Below are 27,947 nucleotides of genomic sequence, written 5' to 3'. Positions count from 1 at the left end.
CCCAGCAGTGCTACCAGACCCCTCAACCCACCCGCAAAAATCTAGAACACCCCCAAACAGCCCCCCAAAAATATGCAATACTGTTAGGCCTAAGTTTAAATCATGCCAAATCGCTTTCTGCAACAATGCCCAAACCCCCCTTTTCCACCATGGATTTTCTTCAAACGTCTTGCAATCAAAATTAGACCTTCCCAGCAGATCTCCCAGACCCCTCAACCCACCCCCAAAAATCTATAACACCCCCAAACAGCCCCCCAAAAACATGCAATACTGCTAGGCCTAAGTTTAAATCGTGCCAAAACGCTCTCTGCAACTAGGCCCAAACCCCCCTTTTCTACCATGGATTTTCTTCAAACCACTTGCAATCAAAATTAGACCTTCCCAGCTGTGCCCCCAGACCCCTCAACCCACCACCTAAAATCTAGAACACCCCCAAACAGCCCTCAAAAAACATGCAATACTGCTAGGCCTAAGTTTAAATCGTGCCAAAACGCTCTCTGTAACTAGGCCCAACCCCCCCTTTTCCACCATGGATTTTCTTCAAACGTCTTGCAATCAAAATTAGACCTTCCCAGCTGTGCCCCCAGACCCCTCAACCCACCACCTAAAATCTAGAACACCCCCAAACAGCCCTCAAAAAACATGCAATACTGCTAGGCCTAAGTTTAAATCGTGCCAAAACGCTCTCTGTAACTAGGCCCAACCCCCCCTTTTCCACCATGGATTTTCTTCAAACTACTTGCAATCAAAGTTAGACCTTCCCAGCCGTGCCCCCAGACCCCTCAACCCACCACCAAATATCTAGAACACCCCCAAACAGCCCTCTGAAAACATGCAATACTGCTAGGCCTAAGTTTAAATCGTGCCAAAACGCTCTCTGCAACTAGGCCCAAACCCCCCTTTTCCACCATGGATTTTCTTCAAACACTTGCAATCAAACTTAGACCTTCCAGCAGGGCTCTCAGACCCATCAACCCACCCCCAAAAATGTAGAACACCCCCAAGCAGCCCTCAAATACATGCAATAGTGCTATGCCTAAGTTTAAATCGTGCCAAAACGCTCTCTGTAACTAGGCCCAAACCCCGCTTTTCCACCATGGATTTTCTTGTAACCACTTGCAATCAAAATTAGACCTTCCCACTAGTGCTTCCAGACCCATAAACCCACCCCAAAAATCTAGAGCATGCCCAAAAAGCCCCCCAAAAACATGCAATACTGCTCGGCCTAAGTTAAAATTGTGCCAAAACGCTCTCTGCAACTAGGCCCAAACCCCCCTTTTCTACCTTGGATTTTCTTCAAACCACTTGCAATCAAAATTAGACCTTCCCAGCCGTGCCCCCAGACCCATCAAACCACCCCCAAAAATTTAGAACAGCCCCAAACAGACCCCAAAAACATGCAATACTGCTAAAAAAAACTTTTCCACCATGGATTTTCTTCAAACCACTTGCAATCAAAATTAGACCTTCCCAGCAGTGCTCCCAGACTCCTCAACCCACCCACAAAAATCTAGAACACCCCCAACCAGCACCCCAAAAACATGCAATACTGCTAGGCCTAAGTTAAAATCGTGCCAAATCGCTTTCTGCAACTAGGCCCAAACCCCCCCTTTTCTACCTTGGATTTTCTTCAAACGACTTGCAATCAAAATTAGACCTTCCCAGCCGTGCCCCCAGATCCATCAACCACCCCCAAAAATTTAGAACAGCCCTCCAAAAACATGCAGTACTGCTAGGCCTAAGTTTAAATCCTGCCAAAACGCTATCTGCAACTAGGCCCAAACCCCTCTTTTCCACTATGGATTTTCTTCAAACACTTGCAATCAAAATTAGACCTTCCCAGCAGTGCTCCCAGACCCCTCAACCTACCCCCATAAATCTAGAACACCCCCAAACAGACCCCAAAAACATGCAATACTGCAAAAAAAAACTTTTCCACCATGGATTTTCTTCAAACCACTTGCAATCAAAATTAGACCTTCCCAGCAGTGCTCCCAGACCCCTCAACCCACCCACAAAAATCTAGAACACCCCCAAACAGCCCCCCAAAAACATGCAATACTGCTAGGCCTAAGTTAAAATCGTGCCAAATCGCTCTCAGCAACTAGGCCCAAACCCCCCCTTTTCTACCATGGATTTTCTTCAAACCACTTGCGATCAAAATTAGACCTTCCCGGCAGTACTCCCAGACCCCTAAACCCACCCCCAAATATCTAGAACACCCCCAAATAGCCCTCAAAAAAACATACAATACTGCTAGGCCTAAGTTTAAATCATGCCAACACGCTCTCTGCAACTAGGCCCAAACCCCCCTTTTCCAACAGGGATTTTCTTCAAACCACTTGCAATCAAAATTAGACCTTCCCAGCAGTGCTCCCAGACCCATCAACCCACCCCCAAAAATCTAGAACACCCCCAAGCAGCCCCCCAAAAACATGCAATACTATTAGGCCTATGTTTAAACCGTGCCAAAATGCTCTCTGCAATAAGGCCCAAACCCCCTTTTTTAGCATGGATTTTCTTCAAATCACCTGCAATCAAAATTAGACCTTCCCAGCAGTGCTCCCAGACCCCTCAACCCACCCGCAAAAATCTAGAACACCCCCAAACAGCCCCCCAAAAATATGCAATACTGTTAGGCCTAAGTTTAAATCATGCCAAATCGCTTTCTGCAACAATGCCCAAACCCCCCTTTTCCACCATGGATTTTCTTCAAACGTCTTGCAATCAAAATTAGACTTTCCCAGCAGATCTCCCAGACCCCTCAATCCACCCCCAAAAATCTATAACACCCCCAAACAGCCCCCCAAAACATGCAATACTGCTAGGGCTAAGTTTAAATCATGCCAAAACGCTCTCTGCAACTAGGCCTAAATCCCCCTTTTCCACCATGGATTTCCTTCAAACCGCTTCCAATTAAAATGAGACTTTCCCAGAAGAGCTCCCAGACCCATCAACCCACCCCCAAAAATCTAGAACACCCCCAAGCAGCCCCAAAAAACATGCAATACTGCTAGTCCTAAATTTAAATCGTGCCAAAACACTCTCTGCAACTAGGCCCAAATCCCCCTTTTCCACCATGGATTTTCATCTAACCACTTGCAATCAAAATTAGACCTTCCCAGCAGTGCTCCCAGACCTCTAAACCCACCCCCAAAAATCTAGAACATGCCCAAAAGCCCCCCAAAAACATGCAATACTGTTAGGCCTAAGTTAAAATCGTGCCAAAACGCTCTCTGCAACTAGGCCCAAACCCCCCTTTTCCACCATGGATTTTCTTCAAACTACTTGCAATCAAAATTAGACCTTCCCCGCCGTGCTCCCAGACCCCTCAACCCACCTCCAAATATCTAGAACACCCCCAAACAGCCCTCCGAAAACATGCAATACTGCTAGGCCTAAGTTTAAATCGTGCCAAAACGCTCTCTGCAACTAGGCCCAAACCCCCCTTTTCCACCATGGATTTCTTCAAACACTTGCAATCAAAATTAGACCTCCCCAGCAGTGCTCCCAGACCCATAAACCCACCCCCAAAAATGTAGAACACCCCCAAGCAGCCCCCAAATACATGCAATACTGCTACGCCTAAGTTTAAATCGTACCAAAACGCTCTCTGTAACTAGGCCCAAACCCCCCTTTTCCACCATGAATTTTCTTGTAACCACTTGCAATCAAAATTAGACCTTCCCACTAGTGCTTCCAGACCCCTAAACCCACCCCAAAAATCTAGAGCATGCCCAAAAAGCCCCCCAAAAACATGCAATACTGCTAGGCCTAAGTTAAAATCGTGCCAAAACACTCTCTGCAACTAGGCCCGAAATCCCCTTTTCTACCATGGATTTACTTCAAACCACGTGCAATCAAAATTAGACCTTCCCAGCCGTGCCCCCAGACCCTTCAACCCACCCCCAAAAATTTAGAACACCCCGAAACAGCCCTCCAAAAACATGCAATACTGCTAGGCCTAAGTTAAAATCGTGCCAAATCGCTCTCTGCAACTAGGCCCAAACCCCCCCTTTTCTACCATGGATTTTCTTCTAACCACTTGCGATCAAAATTAGACCTTCCCAGCAGTGCCCCCAGACCCCTAAACCCATCCCCAAAAATCTAGAACACCCCCAAATAGCCCTCCAAAAACATGCAATACCGCAAGGCCTAAGTTTAAATCGTGCCAAAACGCTCTCTGCAACTAGGCCCAAACCTCCCTTTTCCACCTTGGATTTTCTTCAAACTACTTGCAATCAAAATTAGACCTTCCCAGCAGTGCTCCCAGACCCATCAACCCACCCCCAAAAATCTAGAAGACCCCCAAACAGCCCTCCAAAAACATGCAATACTGCTAGGCCTAAGTTTAAATCGTGCCAAAACGCTCTCTGCAACTAGGCCCAAACCTCCCTTTTCCACCTTGGATTTTCTTCAAACCACTTGCAATCAAAATTAGACCTTCCCAGCAGTGCTCCCAGACCCATCAACCCACCCCCAAAAATCTAGAAGACCCCTAAACAGCCCTCCAAAAAATATGCAATACTGCTAGGCCTAAGATTAAATCGTGCCAACACGCTCTCTGCAACTAGGCCCAAACCCCCCTTTTCCAACAGGGATTTTCTTCAAACCACTTGCAATCAAAATTAGACCTTCCCAGAAGTGCTCCCAGACCCCTCAACCCACCCGCAAAAATCTATAACACCCCCAAACAGCCTCCCAAAAACATGCAATACTGCTAGGCCTAAGTTTAAATCGTGCCAACACTAGGCCCAAACCCCCCTTTTACAACAGGGACTTTCTTCAAACCACTTGCAATCAAAATTAGACCTTCCCAGCAGTGCTCCCAGACCCCTCAACCCACCCCCAAAAATCTATAACACCCCCAAACAGCCCCCCAAAAACATGGAATACTGCTAGGCCTAAGTTTTAATCGTGCCAAAACGCTCTCTGCAACTAGGCCTAAACCCCCCTTTTCCACCATGGATTTCCTTCAAACCGCTTGCAATCAAAATGAGCCTTTCCCAGAAGAGCTCCCAGACCCATCAACCCACCCCCAAAAATGTAGAACACCCCCAAGCAGCCCCCAAATACATGAAATACTGCTACGCCTAAGTTTAAATCGTGCCAAAACGCTCTCTGTAACTAGGCCCAAACCCCCCTTTTCCACCATGGATTTTCTTCAAACACTTGCAATCAAAATTAGACCTTCCCAGCAGTGCTCCCAGACCCATCAACCCACCCCCAAAAATGTAGAACACCCCCAAGCAGCCCCCAAATACATGCAATACTGCTACGCCTAAGTTTAAATCGTGCCAAAACGGTCTCTGTAACTAGGCCCAAACCCCCCTTTTCCACCATGGATTTTCTTCAAACTGCTTGCAATCAAAATTAGACCTTCGCAGCCGTGCCCCCAGACCCCTCAACCCACCACCAAAAATCTAGAACACCCCCAAACAGCCCTCCGAAAACATGCAATGCTGCTAGGCCTAAGTTTAAATCGTACCAAAACGCTCTCTGCAACTAGGCCCAAACCCCCCTTTTCCACCATGGATTTTCTTCAAACACTTGCAATCAAAATTAGACCTTCCAGCAGTGCTCCCAGACCCATCAACCCACCGCCAAACATGTAGAACACCCCCAAGCAGGCCCCAAATACATGCAATACTGCTACACCTAAGTTTAAATTGTGCCAAAACGTTCTCTGTAACTAGGCTCAAACCCCCCTTTTCCACCATGGATTTTCTTGTAACCACTTACAATCAAAATTAGACCTTCCCAGCCGTGCCCCCAGACCCATCAAACCACCCCCAAAAATTTAGAACAGCCCTCCAAAAACATGCAATACTGCTAGGCCTAAGTTTAAATCGTGCCAAAACGCTCTCTGCAACTAGGCCCAAACCCCTCTTTTCCACCATGGATTTTCTTCAAACCACTTGCGATCAAAATTAGACCTTCCCGACAGTGCCCCCAGACCCCTAAACCCACCCCCAAATATCTAGAACCCCAAACCAGCCCCCCCAAAAACATGCAATACTGCTAGGCCTAAGTTAAAATCGTGCCAAATCGCTCTCTGCAACTAGGCCCAAACCCCCCCTTTTCTACCATGGATTTTCTTCAAACCACTTGCGATCAAAATTAGACCTTCCCGGCAGTGCCCCCAGACTCCTAAACCCACCCCAAATATCTAGAACACCCCCAAATAGCCCTAAAAAAAATACAATACTGCTAGGCCTAAGTTTAAATCGTGCCAATACGCTCTCTGCAACTAGGCCCAAACCCCCCTTTTCCAACAGGGATTTTCTTCAAACCACTTGCAATCAAAATTAGACCTTCCCAGCAGTGCTCCCAGACCCATCAACCCACCCCCCAAAATCTAGAACACCCCCAAGCAGCCCCCCAAAAACATGCAATACTATTAGGCCTATGTTTAAACCGTGCCAAAATGCTCTCTGCAATAAGGCCCAAACCCCCTTTTTCACCATGGATTTTCTTCAAATCACATGCAATCAAAATTAGACCTTCCCAGCAGTGCTACCAGACCCCTCAACCCACCCGCAAAAATCTAGAACACCCCCAAACAGCCCCCCAAAAATATGCAATACTGTTAGGCCTAAGTTTAAATCATGCCAAATCGCTTTCTGCAACAATGCCCAAACCCCCCTTTTCCACCATGGATTTTCTTCAAACGTCTTGCAATCAAAATTAGACCTTCCCAGCAGATCTCCCAGACCCCTCAACCCACCCCCAAAAATCTATAACACCCCCAAACAGCCCCCCAAAAACATGCAATACTGCTAGGCCTAAGTTTAAATCGTGCCAAAACGCTCTCTGCAACTAGGCCCAAACCCCCCTTTTCTACCATGGATTTTCTTCAAACCGCTTGCAATCAAAATTAGACCTTCCCAGCCGTGCCCCCAGACCCCTCAACCCACCACCTAAAATCTAGAACACCCCCAAACAGCCCTCAAAAAACATGCAATACTGCTAGGCCTAAGTTTAAATCGTGCCAAAACGCTCTCTGCAACTAGGCCCAACCCCCCCTTTTTCTCCATGGATTTTCTTCAAACACTTGCAATCAAAATTAGACCTTCCCAGCAGTGCTCCCAGACCCATCAACCCACCTCCAAAAATGTAGAACACCCCCAAGCAGCCCCCAAATACATGCAATACTGCTACGCCTAAGTTTAAATTGTGCCAAAACGCTCTCTGTAACTAGGCCCAACCCCCCCTTTTCCACCATGGATTTTCTTCAAACTACTTGCAATCAAAGTTAGACCTTCCCAGCCGTGCCCCCAGACCCCTCAACCCACCACCAAATATCTAGAACACCCCCAAACAGCCCTCTGAAAACATGCAATACTGCTAGGCCTAAGTTTAAATCGCGCCAAAACGCTCTCTGCAACTAGGCCCAAACCCCCCTTTTCCACCATGGATTTTCTTCAAACACTTGCAATCAAAATTAGACCTTCCAGCAGGGCTCTCAGACCCATCAACCCACCCCCAAAAATGTAGAACACCCCCAAGCAGCCCTCAAATACATGCAATAGTGCTATGCCTAAGTTTAAATCGTGCCAAAACGCTCTCTGTAACTAGGCCCAAACCCCGCTTTTCCACCATGGATTTTCTTGTAACCACTTGCAATCAAAATTAGACCTTCCCACTAGTGCTTCCAGACCCATAAACCCACCCCAAAAATCTAGAGCATGCCCAAAAAGCCCCCCAAAAACATGCAATACTGCTCGGCCTAAGTTAAAATTGTGCCAAAACGCCCTCTGCAACTAGGCCCAAACCCCCCTTTTCTACCTTGGATTTTCTTCAAACCACTTGCAATCTAAATTAGACCTTCCCAGCCGTGCCCCCAGACCCATCAAACTACCCCCAAAAATTTAGAACAGCCCCAAACAGACCCCAAAAACATGCAATACTGCTAAAAAAAACTTTTCCACCATGGATTTTCTTCAAACCACTTGCAATCAAAATTAGACCTTCCCAGCAGTGCTCCCAGACTCCTCAACCCACCCACAAAAATCTAGAACACCCCCAACCAGCCCCCCAAAAACATGCAATACTGCTAGGCCTAAGTTAAAATCGTGCCAAATCGCTTTCTGCAACTAGGCCCAAACCCCCCCTTTTCTACAATGGATTTTCTTCAAACCTCTTGCGATCAAAATTAGACCTTCCCGGCAGTGCCCCCAGACCCCTAAACCCACCCCCAAATATCAAGAACACCCCCAAATAGCCCTCAAAAAAAACATACAATACTGCTAGGCCTAAGTTTAAATCGTGCCAACACGCTCTCTGCAACTAGGCCCAAACCCCCCTTTTCCAACAGGGATTTTCTTCAAACCACTTGCAATCAAAATTAGACCTTCCCAGCAGTGCTCCCAGTCCCATCAACCCACCCCCAAAAATCTAGAACACCCCCAAGCAGCCCCCCAAAAACATGCAATACTATTAGGCCTATGTTTAAACCGTGCCAAAATGCTCTCTGCAATAAGGCCCAAACCCCCTTTTTCACCATGGATTTTCTTCAAATCACCTGCATTCAAAATTAGACCTACCCAGCAGTGCTCCCAGACCCCTCAACCCACCCGCAAAAATCTAGAACACCCCCAAACAGCCCCCCAAAAATATGCAATACTGTTAGGCCTAAGTTTAAATCATGCCAAATCGCTCTCTGCAACAATGCCCAAACCCCCCTTTTCCACCATGGATTTTCTTCAAACGTCTTGCAAACAAAATTAGACCTTCCCAGCAGATCTCCCAGACCCCTAAATCCACCCCCAAAAATGTATAACACCCCCAAACAGCCCCCCAAAAACATGCAGTACTGCTAGGCCTAAGTTTAAATCATGCCAAACGCTCTCTGCAACTAGGCCTAAATCCCCCTTTTTCACCATGGATTTCCTTCAAACCGCTTGCAATCAAAATGAGACTTTCCCAGAAGAGCTCCCAGACCCATCAACCCACCCCCAAAAATCTAGAACACCCCCAAGCAGCCCCCAAAAACATGCAATACTGCTAGTCCTAAGTTTAAATCGTGCCAAAACACTCTCTGCAACTAGGCTCGAAATCCCCTTTTCTACCATGGATTTACTTCAAACCACGTGCAATCAAAATTAGACCTTCCCAGCCGTGCCCCCAGACCCTTCAACCCACCCCCAAAAATTTAGAACACCCCCAAACAGCCCTCCAAAAACACGCAATACTGCTATACCTAAGTTTAAATCGTGCCAAAAGGCTCTCTGCAACTAGGCCCAAACCCCTCTTTTCCACCATGGATTTTCTTCAAACACTTGCAATCAAAATTATACCTTTCCAGCAGTGCTGCCAGACCCCTCAACTCACCCACAAAAATCTAGAACACCCCCAACCAGCCCCCCAAAAACATGCAATACTGCTATACCTAAGTTTAAATCGTGCCAAAAGGCTCTCTGCAACTAGGCCCAAACCCCTCTTTTCCACCATGGATTTTCTTCAAAACACTTGCAATCAAAATTAGACTTTCCCAGCAGATCTCCCAGACCCCTCAATCCACCCCCAAAAATCTATAACACCCCCAAACAGCCCCCCAAAACATGCAATACTGCTAGGGCTAAGTTTAAATCATGCCAAAACGCTCTCTGCAACTAGGCCTAAACCCCCCTTTTCCACCATGGATTTCCTTCAAACTGCTTGCAATCAAAATGAGACTTTCTCAGAAGAGCTCCCAGACCCATCAACCCACCCCCAAAAATCTAGAACACCCCCAAGCAGCCCCCAAAAACATGCAATACTGCTAGTCCTAAATTTAAATCGTGCCAAAACACTCTCTGCAACTAGGCCCAAATCCCCCTTTTCCACCATGGATTTTCATCTAACCACTTGCAATCAAAATTAGACCTTCCCAGCAGTGCTCCCAGACCTCTAAACCCACCCCCAAAAATCTAGAACATGCCCAAAAGCCCCCCAAAAACATGCAATACTGTTAGGCCTAAGTTAAAATCGTGCCAAAACGCTCTCTGCAACTAGGCCCAAACCCCCCTTTTCCACCATGGATTTTCTTCAAACTACTTGCAATCAAAATTAGACCTTCCAAGCCGTGCTCCCAGACCCCTCAACCCACCTCCAAATATCTAGAACACCCCCAAACAGCCCTCCGAAAACATGCAATACTGCTAGGCCTAAGTTTAAATCGTGCCAAAACGCTCTCTGCAACTAAGCCCAAACCCCCCTTTTCCACCATGGATTTCTTCAAACACTTGCAATCAAAATTAGAACTCCCCAGCAGTGCTCCCAGACCCATAAACCCACCCCCAAAAATGTAGAACACCCCCAAGCAGCCCCCAAATACATGCAATACTGCTACGCCTAAGTTTAAATCGTACCAAAACGCTCTCTGTAACTAGGCCCAAACCCCCCTTTTCCACCATGAATTTTCTTGTAACCACTTGCAATCAAAATTAGACCTTCCCACTAGTGCTTCCAGACCCCTAAACCCACCCCAAAAATCTAGAGCATGCCCAAAAAGCCCCCCAAAAACATGCAATACTGCTAGGCCTAAGTTAAAATCGTGCCAAAACACTCTCTGCAACTAGGCCCGAAATCCCCTTTTCTACCATGGATTTACTTCAAACCACGTGCAATCAAAATTAGACCTTCCCAGCCGTGCCCCCAGACCCTTCAACCCACCCCCAAAAATTTAGAACACCCCGAAACAGCCCTCCAAAAAAATGCAATACTGCTAGGCCTAAGTTAAAATCGTGCCAAATCGCTCTCTGCAACTAGGCCCAAACCCCCCCTTTTCTACCATGGATTTTCTTCTAACCACTTGCGATCAAAATTAGACCTTCCCAGCAGTGCCCCCAGACCCCTAAACCCATCCCCAAAAATCTAGAACACCCCCAAATAGCCCTCCAAAAACATGCAATACTGCAAGGCCTAAGTTTAAATCGTGCCAAAACGCTCTCTGCAACTAGGCCCAAACCTCCCTTTTCCACCTTGGATTTTCTTCAAACTACTTGCAATCAAAATTAGACCTTCCCAGCAGTGCTCCCAGACCCATCAACCCACCCCCAAAAATCTAGAAGACCCCCAAACAGCCCTCCAAAAACATGCAATACTGCTAGGCCTAAGTTTAAATCGTGCCAAAACGCTCTCTGCAACTAGGCCCAAACCTCCCTTTTCCACCTTGGATTTTCTTCAAACCACTTGCAATCAAAATTAGACCTTCCCAGCAGTGCTCCCAGACCCATCAACCCACCCCCAAAAATCTAGAAGACCCCTAAACAGCCCTCCAAAAAAATACAATACTGCTAGGCCTAAGATTAAATCGTGCCAACACGCTCTCTGCAACTAGGCCCAAACCCCCCTTTTCCAACAGGGATTTTCTTCAAACCACTTGCAATCAAAATTAGACCTTCCCAGAAGTGCTCCCAGACCCCTCAACCCACCCCCAAAAATCTATAACACCCCCAAACAGCCCCCCAAAAACATGGAATACTGCTAGGCCTAAGTTTTAATCGTGCCAAAACGCTCTCTGCAACTAGGCCTAAACCCCCCTTTTCCACCATGGATTTCCTTCAAACCGCTTGCAATCAAAATGACCCTTTCCCAGAAGAGCTCCCAGACCCATCAACCCACCCCCAAAAATGTAGAACACCCCCAAGCAGCCCCCAAATACATGAAATACTGCCACGCCTAAGTTTAAATCGTGCCAAAACGCTCTCTGTAACTAGGCCCAAACCCCCCTTTTCCACCATGGATTTTCTTCAAACACTTGCAATCAAAATTAGACCTTCCCAGCAGTGCTCCCAGACCCATCAACCCACCCCCAAAAATGTAGAACACCCCCAAGCAGCCCCCAAATACATGCAATACTGCTACGCCTAAGTTTAAATCGTGCCAAAACGGTCTCTGTAACTAGGCCCAAACCCCCCTTTTCCACCATGGATTTTCTTCAAACTGCTTGCAATCAAAATTAGACCTTCGCAGCCGTGCCCCCAGACCCCTCAACCCACCACCAAAAATCTAGAACACCCCCAAACAGCCCTCCGAAAACATGCAATGCTGCTAGGCCTAAGTTTAAATCGTGCCAAAACGCTCTCTGCAACTAGGCCCAAACCCCCCTTTTCCACCATGGATTTTCTTCAAACACTTGCAATCAAAATTAGACCTTCCAGCAGTGCTCCCAGACCCATCAACCCACCGCCAAACATGTAGAACACCCCCAAGCAGGCCCCAAATACATGCAATACTGCTACACCTAAGTTTAAATTGTGCCAAAACGTTCTCTGTAACTAGGCTCAAACCCCCCTTTTCCACCATGGATTTTCTTGTAACCACTTACAATCAAAATTAGACCTTCCCAGCCGTGCCCCCAGACCCATCAAACCACCCCCAAAAATTTAGAACAGCCCTCCAAAAACATGCAATACTGCTAGGCCTAAGTTTAAATCGTGCCAAAACGCTCTCTGCAACTAGGCCCAAACCCCTCTTTTCCACCATGGATTTTCTTCAAACCACTTGCGATCAAAATTAGACCTTCCCGGCAGTGCCCCCAGACCCCTAAACCCACCCCCAAATATCTAGAACACCCCCAACCAGCCCCCCCAAAAACATGCAATACTGCTAGGCCTAAGTTAAAATCGTGCCAAATCGCTCTCTGCAACTAGGCCCAAACCCCCCCTTTTCTACCATGGATTTTCTTCAAACCACTTGCGATCAAAATTAGACCTTCCCGGCAGTGCCCCCAGACTCCTAAACCCACCCCAAATATCTAGAACACCCCCAAATAGCCCTAAAAAAATACAATACTGCTAGGCCTAAGTTTAAATCGTGCCAATACGCTCTCTGCAACTAGGCCCAAACCCCCCTTTTCCAACAGGGATTTTCTTCAAACCACTTGCAATCAAAATTAGACCTTCCCAGCAGTGCTCCCAGACCCATCAACCCACCCCCCAAAATCTAGAACACCCCCAAGCAGCCCCCCAAAAACATGCAATACTATTAGGCCTATGTTTAAACCGTGCCAAAATGCTCTCTGCAATAAGGCCCAAACCCCCTTTTTCACCATGGATTTTCTTCAAATCACCTGCAATCAAAATTAGACCTTCCCAGCAGTGCTACCAGACCCCTCAACCCACCCGCAAAAATCTAGAACACCTCCAAACAGCCCCCCAAAAATATGCAATACTGTTAGGCCTAAGTTTAAATCATGCCAAATCGCTTTCTGCAACAATGCCCAAACGCCCCTTTTCCACCATGGATTTTCTTCAAACGTCTTGCAATCAAAATTAGACCTTCCCAGCAGATCTCCCAGACCCCTCAACCCACCCCCAAAAATCTATAACACCCCCAAACAGCCCCCCAAAAACATGCAATACTGCTAGGCCTAAGTTTAAATCGTGCCAAAACGCTCTCTGCAACTAGGCCCAAACCCCCCTTTTCTACCATGGATTTTCTTCAAACCGCTTGCAATCAAAATTAGACCTTCCCAGCTGTGCCCCCAGACCCCTCAACCCACCACCTAAAATCTAGAACACCCCCAAACAGCCCTCAAAAAACATGCAATACTGCTAGGCCTAAGTTTAAATCGTGCCAAAACGCTCTCTGTAACTAGGCCCAACCCCCCCTTTTCCACCATGGATTTTCTTCAAACTACTTGCAATCAAAGTTAGACCTTCCCAGCCGTGCCCCCAGACCCCTCAACCCACCACCAAATATCTAGAACACCCCCAAACAGCCCTCTGAAAACATGCAATACTGCTAGGCCTAAGTTTAAATCGTGCCAAAACGCTCTCTGCAACTAGGCCCAAACCCCCCTTTTCCACCATGGATTTTCTTCAAACACTTGCAATCAAAATTAGACCTTCCAGCAGGGCTCTCAGACCCATCAACCCACCCCCAAAAATGTAGAACACCCCCAAGCAGCCCTCAAATACATGCAATAGTGCTATGCCTAAGTTTAAATCGTGCCAAAACGCTCTCTGTAACTAGGCCCAAACCCCGCTTTTCCACCATGGATTTTCTTGTAACCACTTGCAATCAAAATTAGACCTTCCCACTAGTGCTTCCAGACCCATAAACCCACCCCAAAAATCTAGAGCATGCCCAAAAAGCCCCCCAAAAACATGCAATACTGCTCGGCCTAAGTTAAAATTGTGCCAAAACGCTCTCTGCAACTAGGCCCAAACCCCCCTTTTCTACCTTGGATTTTCTTCAAACCACTTGCAATCAAAATTAGACCTTCCCAGCCGTGCCCCCAGACCCATCAAACCACCCCCAAAAATTTAGAACAGCCCCAAACAGACCCCAAAAACATGCAATACTGCTAAAAAAAACTTTTCCACCATGGATTTTCTTCAAACCACTTGCAATCAAAATTAGACCTTCCCAGCAGTGCTCCCAGACTCCTCAACCCACCCACAAAAATCTAGAACACCCCCAACCAGCCCCCCAAAAACATGCAATACTGCTAGGCCTAAGTTAAAATCGTGCCAAATCGCTTTCTGCAACTAGGCCCAAACCCCCCCTTTTCTACCTTGGATTTTCTTCAAACGACTTGCAATCAAAATTAGACCTTCCCAGCCGTGCCCCCAGATCCATCAACCACCCCCAAAAATTTAGAACAGCCCTCCAAAAACATGCAGTACTGCTAGGCCTAAGTTTAAATCCTGCCAAAACGCTATCTGCAACTAGGCCCAAACCCCTCTTTTCCACTATGGATTTTCTTCAAACACTTGCAATCAAAATTAGACCTTCCCAGCAGTGCTCCCAGACCCCTCAACCTACCCCCATAAATCTAGAACACCCCCAAACAGACCCCAAAAACATGCAATACTGCTAAAAAAAACTTTTCCACCATGGATTTTCTTCAAACCACTTGCAATCAAAATTAGACCTTCCCAGCAGTGCTCCCAGACCCCTCAACCCACCCACAAAAATCTAGAACACCCCCAAACAGCCCCCCAAAAACATGCAATACTGCTAGGCCTAAGTTAAAATCGTGCCAAATCGCTCTCAGCAACTAGGCCCAAACCCCCCCTTTTCTACCATGGATTTTCTTCAAACCACTTGCGATCAAAATTAGACCTTCCCGGCAGTACCCCCAGACCCCTAAACCCACCCCCAAATATCTAGAACACCCCCAAATAGCCCTCAAAAAAACATACAATACTGCTAGGCCTAAGTTTAAATCATGCCAACACGCTCTCTGCAACTAGGCCCAAACCCCCCTTTTCCAACAGGGATTTTCTTCAAACCACTTGCAATCAAAATTAGACCTTCCCAGCAGTGCTCCCAGACCCATCAACCCACCCCCAAAAATCTAGAACACCCCCAAGCAGCCCCCCAAAAACATGCAATACTATTAGGCCTATGTTTAAACCGTGCCAAAATGCTCTCTGCAATAAGGCCCAAACCCCCTTTTTTAGCATGGATTTTCTTCAAATCACCTGCAATCAAAATTAGACCTTCCCAGCAGTGTTCCCAGACCCCTCAACCCACCCGCAAAAATCTAGAACACCCCCAAACAGCCCCCCAAAAATATGCAATACTGTTAGGCCTAAGTTTAAATCATGCCAAATCGCTTTCTGCAACAATGCCCAAACCCCCCTTTTCCACCATGGATTTTCTTCAAACGTCTTGCAATCAAAATTAGACTTTCCCAGCAGATCTCCCAGACCCCTCAATCCACCCCCAAAAATCTATAACACCCCCAAACAGCCCCCCAAAACATGCAATACTGCTAGGGCTAAGTTTAAATCATGCCAAAACGCTCTCTGCAACTAGGCCTAAATCCCCCTTTTCCACCATGGATTTCCTTCAAACCGCTTCCAATTAAAATGAGACTTTCCCAGAAGAGCTCCCAGACCCATCAACCCACCCCCAAAAATCTAGAACACCCCCAAGCAGCCCCAAAAAACATGCAATACTGCTAGTCCTAAATTTAAATCGTGCCAAAACACTCTCTGCAACTAGGCCAAAATCCCCCTTTTCCACCATGGATTTTCATCTAACCACTTGCAATCAAAATTAGACCTTCCCAGCAGTGCTCCCAGACCTCTAAACCCACCCCCAAAAATCTAGAACATGCCCAAAAGCCCCCCAAAAACATGCAATACTGTTAGGCCTAAGTTAAAATCGTGCCAAAACGCTCTCTGCAACTAGGCCCAAACCCCCCTTTTCCACCATGGATTTTCTTCAAACTACTTGCAATCAAAATTAGACCTTCCCCGCCGTGCTCCCAGACCCCTCAACCCACCTCCAAATATCTAGAACACCCCCAAACAGCCCTCCGAAAACATGCAATACTGCTAGGCCTAAGTTTAAATCGTGCCAAAACGCTCTCTGCAACTAGGCCCAAACCCCCCTTTTCCACCATGGATTTCTTCAAACACTTGCAATCAAAATTAGACCTCCCCAGCAGTGCTCCCAGACCCATAAACCCACCCCCAAAAATGTAGAACACCCCCAAGCAGCCCCCAAATACATGCAATACTGCTACGCCTAAGTTTAAATCGTACCAAAACGCTCTCTGTAACTAGGCCCAAACCCCCCTTTTCCACCATGAATTTTCTTGTAACCACTTGCAATCAAAATTAGACCTTCCCACTAGTGCTTCCAGACCCCTAAACCCACCCCAAAAATCTAGAGCATGCCCAAAAAGCCCCCCAAAAACATGCAATACTGCTAGGCCTAAGTTAAAATCGTGCCAAAACACTCTCTGCAACTAGGCCCGAAATCCCCTTTTCTACCATGGATTTACTTCAAACCACGTGCAATCAAAATTAGACCTTCCCAGCCGTGCCCCCAGACCCTTCAACCCACCCCCAAAAATTTAGAACACCCCGAAACAGCCCTCCAAAAACATGCAATACTGCTAGGCCTAAGTTAAAATCGTGCCAAATCGCTCTCTGCAACTAGGCCCAAACCCCCCCTTTTCTACCATGGATTTTCTTCTAACCACTTGCGATCAAAATTAGACCTTCCCAGCAGTGCCCCCAGACCCCTAAACCCATCCCCAAAAATCTAGAACACCCCCAAATAGCCCTCCAAAAACATGCAATACTGCAAGGCCTAAGTTTAAATCGTGCCAAAACGCTCTCTGCAACTAGGCCCAAACCTCCCTTTTCCACCTTGGATTTTCTTCAAACTACTTGCAATCAAAATTAGACCTTCCCAGCAGTGCTCCCAGACCCATCAACCCACCCCCAAAAATCTAGAAGACCCCCAAACAGCCCTCCAAAAACATGCAATACTGCTAGGCCTAAGTTTAAATCGTGCCAAAACGCTCTCTGCAACTAGGCCCAAACCTCCCTTTTCCACCTTGGATTTTCTTCAAACCACTTGCAATCAAAATTAGACCTTCCCAGCAGTGCTCCCAGACCCATCAACCCACCCCCAAAAATCTAGAAGACCCCTAAACAGCCCTCCAAAAAATATGCAATACTGCTAGGCCTAAGATTAAATCGTGCCAACACGCTCTCTGCAACTAGGCCCAAACCCCCCTTTTCCAACAGGGATTTTCTTCAAACCACTTGCAATCAAAATTAGACCTTCCCAGAAGTGCTCCCAGACCCCTCAACCCACCCGCAAAAATCTATAACACCCCCAAACAGCCTCCCAAAAACATGCAATACTGCTAGGCCTAAGTTTAAATCGTGCCAACACTAGGCCCAAACCCCCCTTTTACAACAGGGACTTTCTTCAAACCACTTGCAATCAAAATTAGACCTTCCCAGCAGTGCTCCCAGACCCCTCAACCCACCCCCAAAAATCTATAACACCCCCAAACAGCCCCCCAAAAACATGGAATACTGCTAGGCCTAAGTTTTAATCGTGCCAAAACGCTCTCTGCAACTAGGCCTAAACCCCCCTTTTCCACCATGGATTTCCTTCAAACCGCTTGCAATCAAAATGAGCCTTTCCCAGAAGAGCTCCCAGACCCATCAACCCACCCCCAAAAATGTAGAACACCCCCAAGCAGCCCCCAAATACATGAAATACTGCTACGCCTAAGTTTAAATCGTGCCAAAACGCTCTCTGTAACTAGGCCCAAACCCCCCTTTTCCACCATGGATTTTCTTCAAACACTTGCAATCAAAATTAGACCTTCCCAGCAGTGCTCCCAGACCCATCAACCCACCCCCAAAAATGTAGAACACCCCCAAGCAGCCCCCAAATACATGCAATACTGCTACGCCTAAGTTTAAATCGTGCCAAAACGGTCTCTGTAACTAGGCCCAAACCCCCCTTTTCCACCATGGATTTTCTTCAAACTGCTTGCAATCAAAATTAGACCTTCGCAGCCGTGCCCCCAGACCCCTCAACCCACCACCAAAAATCTAGAACACCCCCAAACAGCCCTCCGAAAACATGCAATGCTGCTAGGCCTAAGTTTAAATCGTGCCAAAACGCTCTCTGCAACTAGGCCCAAACCCCCCTTTTCCACCATGGATTTTCTTCAAACACTTGCAATCAAAATTAGACCTTCCAGCAGTGCTGCCAGACCCATCAACCCACCGCCAAACATGTAGAACACCCCCAAGCAGGCCCCAAATACATGCAATACTGCTACACCTAAGTTTAAATTGTGCCAAAACGTTCTCTGTAACTAGGCTCAAACCCCCCTTTTCCACCATGGATTTTCTTGTAACCACTTACAATCAAAATTAGACCTTCCCAGCCGTGCCCCCAGACCCATCAAACCACCCCCAAAAATTTAGAACAGCCCTCCAAAAACATGCAATACTGCTAGGCCTAAGTTTAAATCGTGCCAAAACGCTCTCTGCAACTAGGCCCAAACCCCTCTTTTCCACCATGGATTTTCTTCAAACCACTTGCGATCAAAATTAGACCTTCCCGACAGTGCCCCCAGACCCCTAAACCCACCCCCAAATATCTAGAACCCCCAACCAGCCCCCCCAAAAACATGCAATACTGCTAGGCCTGAGTTAAAATCGTGCCAAATCGCTCTCTGCAACTAGGCCCAAACCCCCCCTTTTCTACCATGGATTTTCTTCAAACCACTTGCGATCAAAATTAGACCTTCCCGGCAGTGCCCCCAGACTCCTAAACCCACCCCAAATATCTAGAACACCCCCAAATAGCCCTAAAAAAAATACAATACTGCTAGGCCTAAGTTTAAATCGTGCCAATACGCTCTCTGCAACTAGGCCCAAACCCCCCTTTTCCAACAGGGATTTTCTTCAAACCACTTGCAATCAAAATTAGACCTTCCCAGCAGTGCTCCCAGACCCATCAACCCACCCCCCAAAATCTACAACACCCCCAAGCAGCCCCCCAAAAACATGCAATACTATTAGGCCTATGTTTAAACCGTGCCAAAATGCTCTCTGCAATAAGGCCCAAACCCCTTTTTCACCATGGATTTTCTTCAAATCACATGCAATCAAAATTAGACCTTCCCAGCAGTGCTACCAGACCCCTCAACCCACCCGCAAAAATCTAGAACACCCCCAAACAGCCCCCCAAAAATATGCAATACTGTTAGGCCTAAGTTTAAATCATGCCAAATCGCTTTCTGCAACAATGCCCAAACCCCCCTTTTCCACCATGGATTTTCTTCAAACGTCTTGCAATCAAAATTAGACCTTCCCAGCAGATCTCCCAGACCCCTCAACCCACCCCCAAAAATCTATAACACCCCCAAACAGCCCCCCAAAAACATGCAATACTGCTAGGCCTAAGTTTAAATCGTGCCAAAACGCTCTCTGCAACTAGGCCCAAACCCCCCTTTTCTACCATGGATTTTCTTCAAACCGCTTGCAATCAAAATTAGACCTTCCCAGCCGTGCCCCCAGACCCCTCAACCCACCACCTAAAATCTAGAACACCCCCAAACAGCCCTCAAAAAACATGCAATACTGCTAGGCCTAAGTTTAAATCGTGCCAAAACGCTCTCTGCAACTAGGCCCAACCCCCCCTTTTTCTCCATGGATTTTCTTCAAACACTTGCAATCAAAATTAGACCTTCCCAGCAGTGCTCGCAGACCCATCAACCCACCTCCAAAAATGTAGAACACCCCCAAGCAGCCCCCAAATACATGCAATACTGCTACGCCTAAGTTTAAATCGTGCCAAAACGCTCTCTGTAACTAGGCCCAACCCCCCCTTTTCCACCATGGATTTTCTTCAAACTACTTGCAATCAAAGTTAGACCTTCCCAGCCGTGCCCCCAGACCCCTCAACCCACCACCAAATATCTAGAACACCCCCAAAAAGCCCTCTGAAAACATGCAATACTTCTAGGCCTAAGTTTAAATCGTGCCAAAACGCTCTCTGCAACTAGGCCCAAACCCCTCTTTTCCACCATGGATTTTCTTCAAACCACTTGCGATCAAAATTAGACCTTCCCGACAGTGCCCCCAGACCCCTAAACCCACCCCCAAATATCTAGAACCCCCAACCAGCCCCCCCAAAAACATGCAATACTGCTAGGCCTAAGTTAAAATCGTGCCAAATAGCTCTCTGCAACTAGGCCCAAACCCCCCCTTTTCTACCATGGATTTTCTTCAAACCACTTGCGATCAAAATTAGACCTTCCCGGCAGTGCCCCCAGACTCCTAAACACACCCCAAATATCTAGAACACCCCCAAATAGCCCTAAAAAAAATACAATACTGCTAGGCCTAAGTTTAAATCGTGCCAATACGCTCTCTGCAACTAGGCCCAAACCCCCCTTTTCCAACAGGGATTTTCTTCAAACCACTTGCAATCAAAATTAGACCTTCCCAGCAGTGCTCCCAGACCCATCAACCCACCCCCCAAAATCTAGAACACCCCCAAGCAGCCCCCCAAAAACATGCAATACTATTAGGCCTATGTTTAAACCGTGCCAAAATGCTCTCTGCAATAAGGCCCAAACCCCCTTTTTCACCATGGATTTTCTTCAAATCACATGCAATCAAAATTAGACCTTCCCAGCAGTGCTACCAGACCCCTCAACCCACCCGCAAAAATCTAGAACACCCCCAAACAGCCCCCCAAAAATATGCAATACTGTTAGGCCTAAGTTTAAATCATGCCAAATCGCTTTCTGCAACAATGCCCAAACCCCCCTTTTCCACCATGGATTTTCTTCAAACGTCTTGCAATCAAAATTAGACCTTCCCAGCAGATCTCCCAGACCCCTCAACCCACCCCCAAAAATCTATAACACCCCCAAACAGCCCCCCAAAAACATGCAATACTGCTAGGCCTAAGTTTAAATCGTGCCAAAACGCTCTCTGCAACTAGGCCCAAACCCCCCTTTTCTACCATGGATTTTCTTCAAACCGCTTGCAATCAAAATTAGACCTTCCCAGCCGTGCCCCCAGACCCCTCAACCCACCACCTAAAATCTAGAACACCCCCAAACAGCCCTCAAAAAACATGCAATACTGCTAGGCCTAAGTTTAAATCGTGCCAAAACGCTCTCTGCAACTAGGCCCAACCCCCCCTTTTTCTCCATGGATTTTCTTCAAACACTTGCAATCAAAATTAGACCTTCCCAGCAGTGCTCGCAGACCCATCAACCCACCTCCAAAAATGTAGAACACCCCCAAGCAGCCCCCAAATACATGCAATACTGCTACGCCTAAGTTTAAATCGTGCCAAAACGCTCTCTGTAACTAGGCCCAACCCCCCTTTTCCACCATGGATTTTCTTCAAACTACTTGCAATCAAAGTTAGACCTTCCCAGCCGTGCCCCCAGACCCCTCAACCCACCACCAAATATCTAGAACACCCCCAAACAGCCCTCTGAAAACATGCAATACTGCTAGGCCTAAGTTTAAATCGTGCCAAAACGCTCTCTGCAACTAGGCCCAAACCCCCCTTTTCCACCATGGATTTTCTTCAAACACTTGCAATCAAAATTAGACCTTCCAGCAGGGCTCTCAGACCCATCAACCCACCCCCAAAAATGTAGAACACCCCCAAGCAGCCCTCAAATACATGCAATAGTGCTATGCCTAAGTTTAAATCGTGCCAAAACGCTCTCTGTAACTAGGCCCAAACCCCGCTTTTCCACCATGGATTTTCTTGTAACCACTTGCAATCAAAATTAGACCTTCCCACTAGTGCTTCCAGACCCATAAACCCACCCCAAAAATCTAGAGCATGCCCAAAAAGCCCCCCAAAAACATGCAATACTGCTAAAAAAAACTTTTCCACCATGGATTTTCTTCAAACCACTTGCAATCAAAATTAGACCTTCCCAGCAGTGCTCCCAGACTCCTCAACCCACCCACAAAAATCTAGAACACCCCCAAGCAGCCCTCAAATACATGCAATAGTGCTATGCCTAAGTTGAAATCGTGCCAAAAAGCTCTCTGCAACTAGGCCCAAATCCCCCTTTTCTACCTTGGATTTTCTTCAAACCACTTGCAATCAAAATTAGACCTTCCCAGCCGTGCCCCCAGACCCATCAAACCACCCCCAAAAATTTAGAACAGCCCCAAACAGACCCCAAAAACATGCAATACTGCTAAAAAAAACTTTTCCACCATGGATTTTCTTCAAACCACTTGCAATCAAAATTAGACCTTCCCAGCAGTGCTCCCAGACTCCTCAACCCACCCACAAAAATCTAGAACACCCCCAACCAGCCCCCCAAAAACATGCAATACTGCTAGGCCTAAGTTAAAATCGTGCCAAATCGCTTTCTGCAACTAGGCCCAAACCCCCCCTTTTCTACAATGGATTTTCTTCAAACCACTTGCGATCAAAATTAGACCTTCCCGGCAGTGCCCCCAGACCCCTAAACCCACCCCCAAATATCAAGAACACCCCCAAATAGCCCTCAAAAAAACATACAATACTGCTAGGCCTAAGTTTAAATCGTGCCAACACGCTCTCTGCAACTAGGCCCAAACCCCCCTTTTCCAACAGGGATTTTCTTCAAACCACTTGCAATCAAAATTAGACCTTCCCAACAGTGCTCCCAGTCCCATCAACCCACCCCCAAAAATCTAGAACACCCCCAAGCAGCCCCCCAAAAACATGCAATACTATTAGGCCTATGTTTAAACCGTGCCAAAATGCTCTCTGCAATAAGGCCCAAACCCCCTTTTTCACCATGGATTTTCTTCAAATCACCTGCATTCAAAATTAGACCTACCCAGCAGTGCTCCCAGACCCCTCAACCCACCCGCAAAAATCTAGAACACCCCCAAACAGCCCCCCAAAAATATGCAATACTGTTAGGCCTAAGTTTAAATCATGCCAAATCGCTCTCTGCAACAATGCCCAAACCCCCCTTTTCCACCATGGATTTTCTTCAAACGTCTTGCAAACAAAATTAGACCTTCCCAGCAGATCTCCCAGACCCCTCAATCCACCCCCAAAAATCTATAACACCCCCAAACAGCCCCCCAAAAACATGCAGTACTGCTAGGCCGAAGTTTAAATCATGCCAAAACGCTCTCTGCAACTAGGCCTAAATCCCCCTTTTTCACCATGGATTTCCTTCAAACCGCTTGCAATCAAAATGAGACTTTCCCAGAAGAGCTCCCAGACCCATCAACCCACCCCCAAAAATCTAGAACACCCCCAAGCAGCCCCCAAAAACATGCAATACTGCTAGTCCTAAGTTTAAATCGTTCCAAAACACTCTCTGCAACTAGGCTCGAAATCCCCTTTTCTACCATGGATTTACTTCAAACCACGTGCAATCAAAATTAGACCTTCCCAGCCGTGCCCCCAGACCCTTCAACCCACCCCCAAAAATTTAGAACACCCCCAAACAGCCCTCCAAAAACATGCAATACTGCTATACCTAAGTTTAAATCGTGCCAAAAGGCTCTCTGCAACTAGGCCCAAACCCCTCTTTTCCACCATGGATTTTCTTCAAACACTTGCAATCAAAATTAGACCTTTCCAGCAGTGCTGCCAGACCCCTCAACTCACCCACAAAAATCTAGAACACCCCCAACCAGCCCCCCAAAAACATGCAATACTGCTATACCTAGGTTTAAATCGTGCCAAAAGGCTCTCTGCAACTAGGCCCAAACCCCTCTTTTCCACCATGGATTTTCTTCAAACACTTGCAATCAAAATTAGACTTTCCCAGCAGATCTCCCAGACCCCTCAATCCACCCCCAAAAATCTATAACACCCCCAAACAGCCCCCCAAAACATGCAATACTGCTAGGGCTAAGTTTAAATCATGCCAAAACGCTCTCTGCAACTAGGCCTAAACCCCCCTTTTCCACCATGGATTTCCTTCAAACTGCTTGCAATCAAAATGAGACTTTCTCAGAAGAGCTCCCAGACCCATCAACCCACCCCCAAAAATCTAGAACACCCCCAAGCAGCCCCCAAAAACATGCAATACTGCTAGTCCTAAATTTAAATCGTGCCAAAACACTCTCTGCAACTAGGCCCAAATCCCCCTTTTCCACCATGGATTTTCATCTAACCACTTGCAATCAAAATTAGACCTTCCCAGCAGTGCTCCCAGACCTCTAAACCCACCCCCAAAAATCTAGAACATGCCCAAAAGCCCCCCAAAAACATGCAATACTGTTAGGCCTAAGTTAAAATCGTGCCAAAACGCTCTCTGCAACTAGGCCCAAACCCCCCTTTTCCACCATGGATTTTCTTCAAACTACTTGCAATCAAAATTAGACCTTCCCAGCCGTGCTCCCAGACCCCATAACCCACCTCCAAATATCTAGAACACCCCCAAACAGCCCTCCGAAAACATGCAATACTGCTAGGCCTAAGTTTAAATCGTGCCAAAACGCTCTCTGCAACTAGGCCCAAACCCCCCTTTTCCACCATGGATTTCTTCAAACACTTGCAATCAAAATTAGACCTCCCCAGCAGTGCTCCCAGACCCATAAACCCACCCCCAAAAATGTAGAACACCCCCAAGCAGCCCCCAAATACATGCAATACTGCTACGCCTAAGTTTAAATCGTACCAAAACGCTCTCTGTAACTAGGCCCAAACCCCCCTTTTCCACCATGAATTTTCTTGTAACCACTTGCAATCAAAATTAGACCTTCCCACTAGTGCTTCCAGACCCCTAAACCCACCCCAAAAATCTAGAGCATGCCCAAAAAGCCCCCCAAAAACATGCAATACTGCTAGGCCTAAGTTAAAATCGTGCCAAAACACTCTCTGCAACTAGGCCCGAAATCCCCTTTTCTAGCATGGATTTACTTCAAACCACGTGCAATCAAAATTAGACCTTCCCAGCCGTGCCCCCAGACCCTTCAACCCACCCCCAAAAATTTAGAACACCCCGAAACAGCCCTCCAAAAACATGCAATACTGCTAGGCCTAAGTTAAAATCGTGCCAAATCGCTCTCTGCAACTAGGCCCAAACCCCCCCTTTTCTACCATGGATTTTCTTCTAACCACTTGCGATCAAAATTAGACCTTCCCAGCAGTGCCCCCAGACCCCTAAACCCATCCCCAAAAATCTAGAACACCCCCAAATAGCCCTCCAAAAACATGCAATACTGCAAGGCCTAAGTTTAAATCGTGCCAAAACGCTCTCTGCAACTAGGCCCAAACCTCCCTTTTCCACCTTGGATTTTCTTCAAACTACTTGCAATCAAAATTAGACCTTCCCAGCAGTGCTCCCAGACCCATCAACCCACCCCCAAAAATCTAGAAGACCCCCAAACAGCCCTCCAAAAACATGCAATACTGCTAGGCCTAAGTTTAAATCGTGCCAAAACGCTCTCTGCAACTAGGCCCAAACCTCCCTTTTCCACCTTGGATTTTCTTCAAACCACTTGCAATCAAAATTAGACCTTCCCAGCAGTGCTCCCAGACCCATCAACCCACCCCCAAAAATCTAGAAGACCCCTAAACAGCCCTCCAAAAAAATGCAATACTGCTAGGCCTAAGATTAAATCGTGCCAACACGCTCTCTGCAACTAGGCCCAAACCCCCCTTTTCCAACAGGGATTTTCTTCAAACCACTTGCAATCAAAATTAGACCTTCCCAGAAGTGCTCCCAGACCCCTCAACCCACCCGCAAAAATCTATAACACCCCCAAACAGCCTCCCAAAAACATGCAATACTGCTAGGCCTAAGTTTAAATCGTGCCAACACGCTCTCTGCAACTAGGCCCAAACCCCCCTTTTACAACAGGGACTTTCTTCAAACCACTTGCAATCAAAATTAGACCTTCCCAGCAGTGCTCCCAGACCCCTCAACCCACCCCCAAAAATCTATAACAACCCCAAACAGCCCCCCAAAAACATGGAATACTGCTAGGCCTAAGTTTTAATCGTGCCAAAACGCTCTCTGCAACTAGGCCTAAACCCCCCTTTTCCACCATGGATTTCCTTCAAACCGCTTGCAATCAAAATGAGCCTTTCCCAGAAGAGCTCCCAGACCCATCAACCCACCCCCAAAAATGTAGAACACCCCCAAGCAGCCCCCAAATACATGAAATACTGCTACGCCTAAGTTTAAATCGTGCCAAAACGCTCTCTGTAACTAGGCCCAAACCCCCCTTTTCCACCATGGATTTTCTTCAAACACTTGCAATCAAAATTAGACCTTCCCAGCAGTGCCCCCAGACCCATCAACCCACCCCCAAAAATGTAGAACACCCCCAAGCAGCCCCCAAATACATGCAATACTGCTACGCCTAAGTTTAAATCGTGCCAAAACGGTCTCTGTAACTAGGCCCAAACCCCCCTTTTCCACCATGGATTTTCTTCAAACTGCTTGCAATCAAAATTAGACCTTCGCAGCCGTGCCCCCAGACCCCTCAACCCACCACCAAAAATCTAGAACACCCCCAAACAGCCCTCCGAAAACATGCAATGCTGCTAGGCCTAAGTTTAAATCGTGCCAAAACGCTCTCTGCAACTAGGCCCAAACCCCCCTTTTCCACCATGGATTTTCTTCAAACACTTGCAATCAAAATTAGACCTTCCAGCAGTGCTCCCAGACCCATCAACCCACCGCCAAACATGTAGAACACCCCCAAGCAGGCCCCAAATACATACAATACTGCTACACCTAAGTTTAAATTGTGCCAAAACGTTCTCTGTAACTAGGCTCAAACCCCCCTTTTCCACCATGGATTTTCTTGTAACCACTTACAATCAAAATTAGACCTTCCCAGCCGTGCCCCCAGACCCATCAAACCACCCCCAAAAATTTAGAACAGCCCTCCAAAAACATGCAATACTGCTAGGCCTAAGTTTAAATCGTGCCAAAACGCTCTCTGCAACTAGGCCCAAACCCCTCTTTTCCACCATGGATTTTCTTCAAACCACTTGCGATCAAAATTAGACCTTCCCGGCAGTGCCCCCAGACCCCTAAACCCACCCCCAAATATCTAGAACACCCCCAACCAGCCCCCCCCAAAAACATGCAATACTGCTAGGCCTAAGTTAAAATCGTGCCAAATCGCTCTCTGCAACTAGGCCCAAACCCCCCCTTTTCTACCATGGATTTTCTTCAAACCACTTGCGATCAAAATTAGACCTTCCCGGCAGTGCCCCCAGACTCCTAAACCCACCCCAAATATCTAGAACACCCCCAAATAGTCCTAAAAAAATACAATACTGCTAGGCCTAAGTTTAAATCGTGCCAATACGCTCTCTGCAACTAGGCCAAAACCCCCCTTTTCCAACAGGGATTTTCTTCAAACCACTTGCAATCAAAATTAGACCTTCCCAGCAGTGCTCCCAGACCCATCAACCCACCCCCCAAAATCTAGAACACCCCCAAGCAGCCCCCCAAAAACATGCAATACTATTAGGCCTATGTTTAAACCGTGCCAAAATGCTCTCTGCAATAAGGCCCAAACCCCCTTTTTCACCATGGATTTTCTTCAAATCACCTGCAATCAAAATTAGACCTTCCCAGCAGTGCTACCAGACCCCTCAACCCACCCGCAAAAATCTAGAACACCCCCAAACAGCCCCCCAAAAATATGCAATACTGTTAGGCCTAAGTTTAAATCATGCCAAATCGCTTTCTGCAACAATGCCCAAAC

This window comes from Lissotriton vulgaris, chromosome 3_1 (genome assembly GCF_964263255.1).
Source record: "Lissotriton vulgaris chromosome 3_1, aLisVul1.2, whole genome shotgun sequence".
Lineage (NCBI taxonomy): Eukaryota > Metazoa > Chordata > Amphibia > Caudata > Salamandridae > Lissotriton > Lissotriton vulgaris.
Note: the sequence above shows the minus strand (reverse complement) of the source record.